Here is an 8739-nt window from a genome sequence, read left to right as displayed (position 1 = left end):
TGTTACAAACCTTATTGGAAAGAAAAGTTTATTGACGGTCTGCCTCCTATCTTTGCTCATAAGGTAAAACAAGAATTAATTGGTAAAAATGATTCTATTGATTATGATAATTTAACCTATGGTGATATTTTAAGCACTATTAAAAAACTTGGTATTAATATGTGCAATGATGAAAAACTGTTAAAATACCAATTAAAAAATAAAAGAAAAGCTAAATATGAAATGGGTAATTTTTGTGAACAATATGGTTTGCCCCCGATTGCTCCTTCTTGGCAAAAGGGCAAAAGGCATGATAAAAGTCACAAAAAATACAAAAATAATTTTAATGATTTTTATGCTAAAAAGAAAAATGTTTCGAAAAAATATGTTAACCAAAAACCTGGAAAAGGTAAATGTTTCAACTGTGGAAAACCTGGTCATTTTAGTAAAGACTGTAAACAAAAACCTGGTAAGTTGAAAAACAAGTTTAACATGCTAAACATTGGAAATAATGATCAAGAAGAATTATTCAGAATCCTTGAATCAAACAATTCGTCTGATTCCTTGGAAGATGATTTTTCTTCTTCAACTAATTCTTGCTATCAATCTGCTGATGAATCTTCTGATTCTCCTAATATTAAACTTGGTTGTAGAGATTCATGTTGTAATGTTATTAACTCTGTTAACACTCTCACTAAAGGTGAAGAGAATGAAAATTTGTTGATTAAATTGATAAGTCAAATTGAAAACCCTGATTTACAAAAAGAATATTTGGATAAATTTAAGAAAAACTTGTTAAAGGAAGAAACTGGTAAAAAACTTAAATCAACTATAAGTTTTGAAGAAACTTTGGAAAGATTTAATAAAAAGAAATCCAAAGATTTAACTATTAACGATCTCCAACATGAAATTAATATTGTTAAACAAGAGATAAGTGAATTAAAACATGAATTTACAAATATGAAAAGTGATAACCATAATCTTAAACAAGAAATGTTGATGTTAAGAATTGATCAAAATATTGATCAAAATAAGTCTGATAATGAACAAGATGAGCACTTAGATGGGGATGAATCCAGTTAACAGACTCTTCTTTCTGATAAAGGTAATATTGATGATTCTCAACTTGCTCTTGTTAATGACATACTTCCTCCAAAATGGTTCACAAAAGTGAAAATTGTTGTTTCAAATGATTATTGTTTCACTGTTATTGCTATGATTGATTCTGGTGCTGATAAGAATTGTATTTAGGAAGGATTGATTCCTCCTAAATATTTTGAAAAATCGACTGAAAGAATGGTTTCTGCTAATGGTTCTCAAATGAAGATAAAATATGAACTGAATGATGCTCATATTTGTCATAATAATGTTTGTTTCAATATTCCTTCTGTTCTCGTCAAAAATATGACTGACAAAGTGACTCTTGGTTTGCCATTTATAAATGCTTTGTATCCCTTTCTTGTTGAACATGATGGAATTACTGCTGATCCTTTTGGACAGAAAGTAAAATTTGTATTTGCTTCAAAACTTGAAATTAACATTAATAATACTTTAGATTTGTCTTGTGATTTTCCTATTAATAATTCTGTTCATGAACCACAGATGAGTTTGTATTTTCAAGGTAATGCTAGTAGTACTAAATTGTCAACTATTACTAATATTCCTAATATTCTTAATGACTCTTTGCAGGAATCTGACAATGATGCAAGGATAAATACCACTAATAAGTGGGATAATAATAATATTTATATTTATACCACTAGTAAGTGGATTATTATGGCTCTCTCTTTCTCCGAAAGGAAAAACAAGGGAAAAACTCCTGTACAGGACTATTCTCAAAATGAAAGGCTCCTAGTGGGAAGACCTTTTAAAATGCATGAAGGCGCATCTTCTGAGATAAAACCCAGTGGATCAACATCCCTTCAGGGATTTGTCCCGGCAACGGTGACTTATTCCAGTTGTGATATGATGATTGCTTTACAGGAAGTCTTATCCAGATCCTTACAATTTCATAATGGTGTATATAGTGAATTACCAGATTCCATTAAATTTATTCTTGATAATCTCTATGCCGCCTTTACCAAAGACCACTATTCCCTGTTTGAAAAAACCCTCCAAGCTCTCGAAATCCACCTTGTTAACCTTACTGCTCAAAATGAGGTTTATATGAACCTCTATGCCAACCTTATTTCCGAAACTAACCCTATTTCAGAAAATGATCTTGTTCCAAAAAATGCGGCTCTTAGAGTTCGCCTTGATAACTACATTAGTCAACTCTTTGGCAAAGAGGATATCCATTCAAAGGATAAAATGACTTTAATGGGCACTGATTTTGCTAGACTGAGTCTTAAGACCCAATCTCAGCTAAGAAGTGCTGTTGCCAACTTGCCTATAGACATACAATCTCGTATTCTAGAAAGCAAGGCTATGTTTGGGTCTTTTGATCTATGGTTCACATGTTTCAAGAAACTTGTTACAGCCACTATTCCTGATCCTGATGAATTGGATGAAGGTGATAATGTGTTCATCCAGTTGGAATGGGAGGAACACTTTGGAAGTACTCTTAGGGTGTATGAAAAGAAACACCCATTTCCTGGTCTTTTAATTAATTATGATAATAGTCCATTTATAATTGATGGTCCATTTGCTGATGCTCCCGAAGATGATGATAATACTGATCCTGATCCTAACTGGCTTTCTCATATGTTTGAATATGGCTTTATCAGGTTCTTAAAATTAACAAGCCATCATCAAGCCAGCCAGCTTCCACAAATAATTCAGGATGCTATTAAAAGATTTTCTAGTCCTTTTGTTTCTATCAAATGCTGGGGTACTTTGCCAAAATGGGAAAGAAATAATTGGATGAATGTCCAGCCTTCAAAGCATCTTATTCTCATAAATGGACATACTCACCAAGGACAATGGTTTGAAGGAAATTCTCATTTGTCCTTTAATAATCCTTATGCTCTAGCCGAATGTTGGAGTGATTATTTTAATAACCAGATTATTGAGGTGGCTCAGAGTCTATGGAAGAATTATCATTTCATAGGAAGTACTGATAGAATTTCTATTTTTAGTCCCAGGCCATATGCTGATGCTATTGCTCGATTACGGATAACTAATCACTGTAACCCAAGGAGCCTACTCATCCCAGGAAAAAGACCAGTATTTGAGCCAATATTATATTGTGGATTCTGCAATAGATATGTTATTTACCATGACCATCCATGTAATTCTCCACAAGGCCCTTTTGATCCATTTGATGGATACCCATCCGATGCTCCCTCCACTGATTGATAGGGAGAAACCCCAGTTTACTATTATTATTATTGCACTACTATTCTGAGATTCTTGTCAGTCTCATAAAGATATTCTCTCATACTGTTGAAATGTTACAATATTCAAGTGCGCCTGCTGAGAAATTATTGTATATTCCCATGTGTTTGCGGCAATTCATTGTGTATTCCCATGCACCTGTGTAAAGCCACATGTGTACCATATGCCATGCTCCTTCCGACAAGGTCTACTCCCTTAAATCTTCACAATATTCTTGGAGGATTCTTTATGTACCTTTTTGGACTAAAGTTTCAAGTGCTTCAAGACTAGTTTGGACTAAAGTCTAAAGTGTTTCAAAGCTATTTTCTGCATGATTTGGACAAGCAAAGGACAAGCTCCATGCTACGGAAGTTTGGAAGACAATAATGAGAATTTCACTATTCACCTGTCACTATTCATCTGTCACTATTCACCTGTCACTATTCATCTGTCACTATTCACCTGTCACTATTCACCTGTTACTGTTCACGACACTGTTCACTCCGAATTTTGCCTATCTAAGGGGGTTGTCCCTTAAGTTAAAATCAGAATTTTCTTGAGAGAACTTCTTCTAGAGAGAGTTTTCTTCCTTAGAAGCCTTCCTTGAGAGAATTCCTTGTTATCTACTACTACCTTGTTCACCTTGTTCCTACTACTACCTTGTTCCTACAAACCTTGTAACTAGGACTAGTTCAAGCTTTGTAACTGTTAATCTGTTCTGAGATCTTGTATTCACTACTACTACTGTAAGTATTTAACTCTACTTTCAATAAAGAAGTATTTTCAGTTAATTTTATGTTCATTAAACTACTTGTTGCTACCGCCACCTTGGACGGATTACCGCCATACCGAACGGTTCTAAATTGCTTTCATTTACTTTGAATTATCTTGTTATATACTGCTTGGCTGGTTCTACCACCTTATTATTGCTTTCTCTTATTTTGCTTACATTAATTTCAACATATATATTACTATGCTTCCATCTCCATATATATATATATATATATATATATTATATTGTGCTTGTTTATTATAATTTTATATATAAATAAGTAGGGTTGTAATTTTTTTTTCATTATCAAAATTCTATTTATAATTCTCGTGTAATGATATTTACTTACTAAATAAAAAGTAAAGGAAAACTCAAATTAAGTAACATACATTAGTAGGGTAATAAAAATGATTTATTAATTAAGAAAGTAACATAGAGTATAACATTAGATACAATAAAATGGAAGAAAAGAGTATAATATATATGATCGACCTTAATTAATATGTTAAAGATCTTAGTCAACCCTAAAATTTAAGATGAAGACTTATTCTTTTTATTGTTGTGAATAAACCGTAAGTATAAGTTATATTAAATTTAGGGCCACTAGACTTATAGTGGCGTTTTTATTTTTAGTGAAAATGTTTGAATAAACCATGATGAAAGATATGTAATCTATCAGCTTAAGTTATTCATTAAAAAAGAAAAATCAACTTAAGTTCCTACATACTGTTGAATTTAATAAGTAGACCCTATCATGAATGTGAAAGGAGTGAGTACCATTCTCTATGCTCCGAGAGTACCTAAGTATTGCTCATAAATTGGATAGGTGGCCAATTTAGGCTGAATAACTTGGATAGTGTTTAATTTCAGCATTTTGTTATGTTGCGGCCTTCACCGGCCATTTTTTCCAGCCTTCAATTACTTCAACATCTTCCAATCAAATTGTATAACTTCATCTCAGCCAAAAAAAAAAAAAAAAAATTTTGTATCACTTCACCTGTTTCCTTCAGACTGACTGACTTGATATTGTTATATATACATGAAGTTATTGCAAAGAATGGACATACCATTTGTATCAAATATATCACTTGCATGTATTTCGGCAATAATAAAAGAAGTAGATGACTACTTAAATATTAAGTCCTTTTTTTCTCAACAAAAAAAAATATATATATATATATATATATTAAGTCCTTGTTGGGGGCAGTTTTTTGCACATAGCCACGTGTTTTCTGCTGGAGGTGTGACTTTGCTAGGCCCAGATTTGTTTTGGGGAGTCCAATCCGAAACTTGATATTAGGCCGCATAGACCAATGGCTTCCGGTGCATTTTAAGCCTACAAAATAGATAAAGCTCAAAGTCTTAGAATCATGATAATGGTTGAAATATAATATATTTAGCATAATAGCTTTAATTAAATGGTGAGTTGAACATTATTATCATGTGCGTTAAGTGATGTCCATTATAATGTAAATAATTAAGTGTCATATGTCTAGTAATGAGATGAGTTCAAAATAGTCCATATCCAACTACGGTTCATGGTTCATGTTCAATATAATAAGGTATGTCCAGCAATGGTCTATGTTCAAATAAGGTATGCCCAACAATGTTTTATGTCCAAATAATATATGTCCATCGATGGTGTATGTCCAAATAATATATGTTCAACGGTGGTTTATGTCCGAATAATATATGTCCAGTAATGGTTTATGTCTAAATAATATATGTCAACGGTGGTAGATCAATTTATTAATATGTATATTCATTAATGAAGTATTAGTGAGACCATGTTTATTAAATAGTGAGATAATATTAAAGTATTTTGCATTCAGCGATACAATAATAATGAGTTAACATATACTTAATAATGTAATTTCAAAGATGGAGAAAACATTGACTTATCTTTTATGTTTCTGACTCCAGTGGTATAGCATCATTTTGTTCCTTATATGATTTGTGGCTCCAACCATATAGCATTAATAAGCTGATAACATTTCAGCGGCATAATAATATGAGTACAGCGGTACAATGATAATAAAATAAAATATATTCAATAATGTAAATATAGAAATAAAGATACAATGATTATCTTCATAATTTGTGGCTCAAGCTGTATAACATCAATGGACTTATAATATTTCAGCAGCATGATAAAATGAGTCTAGCGGTACACTATGATATTATAAGTCCTTTCATTGTGACTTCATGATTGAAGGGGAAAAATGGATGCAACTAAAGGGAGACAGAATATGTCTAGCCATGTGCATAGGTCGGTGAAGTTTATCTTTTTTATCATACACTTAAATGATTTTCCCTATGTAATGCTCTTTTAGTTATTAGTCAAATATGAGTGATATTGTTTTCCATGAGAAGGGCTTTTGTAATATGTTCTTAGAAGAGTGTTTGGTATATGTATGAAGATGGTAAAATATATATATATGTGTTTTGTGAGATATGGTGTTTGTAATACATATAGGAATTATATGTAAATACTTTGTTGAATATGGATCTTGTATATAATTACTTTGTGAGACATGGAGTTCAAAGATACATGAGAAGTATGTATGGATATTTTGTGAGGGAAGTGTTTGTAAAATAAAGGGAAGTATGAAAGATATTGAGATTAAATATAGTAAATACATGAGATTATAGTTGCTACTGGAGTGGTTTTTGTGTTATGTCATGGGTTACGTTGCTTTCTAAGAAGGAGATTCTGTATGAGAAATAAAGAAGGAGATGGAGATGTGTTTTTGTTCAGCCAAATGATGAAATTTTAGAATATTAAAGTATGGGAGAGATGGGTAGTAGTGTGTGTAATAGGTGTTATCTAAGAAGGATTTTGTAAGAGAGATGAAGAAAGATATGGAGATGTTTAGAGATATGACAGCAAAATGAATGGAGTTTCAGAATATTGAGGATGAGAGAGAGATGGATGGTGGTTGTGTTAGTGTGTAGCTTGGTCCTCTTTATATAGAGCAAAGTATGTAACTAGATTAGAATTAGTTGAAGGGAAATTTAGTAAATAAGGAAAAATCTTTGACAAAATAAGTGGTTTCATTGGTGGGTTTTTGTTTTTTAGCCAAAAGAAGAAAGTTTGAGACTTTAATGCTGTTGGAGCTGTTGTTACAGCTGTTAGCTCTACAGCAGTAGCTACTGGATGATGTCATCTAAATGACATCTTCTGCTGGAAGAAAATATTTGGCATTAAATTCATGTTTTGGCTGAAAATGGTAAGATAACCTTTATGGGACCTTCCTATTTTTGGTACTGTAGCGGGAGGTTAAGAATATTAGCTCAAAATGGTAGGATTTCTTTTATGGGATCCTTATTTCTTTTGGTATAGTAGGTAGTTGCTGGGATTGACTATTAATTGACATGTGATGTCATTTTAGGACATGTGTTAACTACCTAAGTTGCTGCTGGAGCTACTGCAGCTTTTACTAGAGGCTGGAGCTACTGCAGCTCTATTGCAGCTTCTGCTGGAGTTGTTGCTAGTATTTTTGGCTAAGTTTCCTCTTTTGAAAAGTTATACGTTTAGTTTATGGTTTTATTACAATATAATTTTGGTAAGTAATAAACTAGTTGGTTGATATTTGATGAAGTTTTAGAAATGTAATTATGATTCTTTGTGTTTTAACCAAATCTTAGAGAGCAAAGAGAGCATTTAATGCTAGATATGAGATATTAATATAAATTTAGCCATGTGCTTGGGATTGATTTAAATGAAAATCATAATATAATTTATATGAAATAATATAATTACATTTTTAAACTTATATTGTATGATGAACATTAATTTTTATGTAAAGAGCATGGGGAGTTTTATCATTTTAAGTGTTATATGATATAAGTGGCTTACCAAATGTTACCTATTGCACACTGACTTGTCAGAGTTCAAGAAATTGGGGAAGACATGTCAAGCAATTATTTTCCTTTATCAACTTTGAACCACTTGAGCTTTACTAAACATACTTCTTGGCCCTCCAAACCACAACTCCCAAAATTCCCCCAATGAGACTCATGAGCTTGGATCATAAGCTGAAAATGAGACGTTGTGCCACGAGATTGAACCATGGGCTTCGATGAGATAATATCACTGTGGGTTTTGGACCATGAACTTTGACGTTTTTTATGTAAATATGGGCTCCATTGGGCTTTAAAAGAGATTTTCCCAAAATCTATAATAACGTTGATGTGGTGCGGGTTGCCAATGAAATAAAGGCTTGTGGTGTGAAAATTTTTTCCTCAACAGTCCTATACAAAATCACTTATAGTTTTCTCTGTCTACTACTTTCTTTTTTTTATAAATGTCTACTACTTCCTTTTATTTTATAACATATGCACTTTTTTTATCCTTCATTTTTCTACTTGTTTTTCCTTCAAATTATGATGAAAATATTGGATGAAATACATTTTTCAGGAGTAGAGATGTTTAGATAAATCCTATTTATAATGAAGAGGGCAAAATAGTAAATATCTTATAGATATTTAGTTCAACTTTCTTTAGGTGTCCCAAGACTAGTTTAATACAATTTGAGGAATAAGAAGATTATTTTAAATTTTGCATTTTTTGTATTTAAAATCCTACATCTTAATGCAATATTAAAACGCTTCTCGCATCTTGAGATAATATATATATATATATAAATTAAGTCTTTGTATTTAAAATTTTC

This window comes from Quercus suber, unplaced genomic scaffold (genome assembly GCF_002906115.3).
Source record: "Quercus suber isolate HL8 unplaced genomic scaffold, Cork oak 2.0 scaffold_3B, whole genome shotgun sequence".
Lineage (NCBI taxonomy): Eukaryota > Viridiplantae > Streptophyta > Magnoliopsida > Fagales > Fagaceae > Quercus > Quercus suber.
The sequence above is the reverse complement of the archived record's forward strand: the minus strand, read 5'-3'. Positions refer to the sequence as shown.